The sequence below is a fragment of the Penaeus monodon genome, chromosome 24, assembly GCF_015228065.2.
Source record: "Penaeus monodon isolate SGIC_2016 chromosome 24, NSTDA_Pmon_1, whole genome shotgun sequence".
Taxonomy (NCBI): Eukaryota; Metazoa; Arthropoda; class Malacostraca; order Decapoda; family Penaeidae; genus Penaeus; species Penaeus monodon.
In genome coordinates, this window is record NC_051409.1 from 7,274,139 (window position 1) to 7,274,485 (window position 347).

Sequence of the window (347 nt, forward strand, 5' to 3'; positions counted from 1 at the left end):
TAATTGTGAATATAACCTCTACCAATGCATGTGCATGTAACCTCTAATTCTACTTGTGCATGTAACCTCTACCAATTTCATTCACAAACACCGTAAACGAAGCACAGATCCTTTTCAGGTCCTCTGCGGACTTCCACCTGCCACATGTGCGTGAGCGAGCAGCCCATCTTGTGGGTTTCCGGGGTGTGTGGGGGCCATACTTGATGTGCCTGGGTGCTGGGCAAAGGGCCGGTAGGAGTCCACTCCGCTTTTTGATATGTCTCCCGGGGAGCCCGCTTTAGGAATCTAGGTATCGGTTATTTTTTTATTTAGTCAAAGAAATAGGTTTTCTCTTTTCCAATCTTTGG

General features: G+C 47.0%; 1 pseudogene; it reads left to right on the forward strand.

The window, feature by feature from the left end:
- LOC119588834 overlaps nt 1-347 on the forward strand; it is an 8,495-nt pseudogene that overhangs the window by 6,078 nt on the left and 2,070 nt on the right.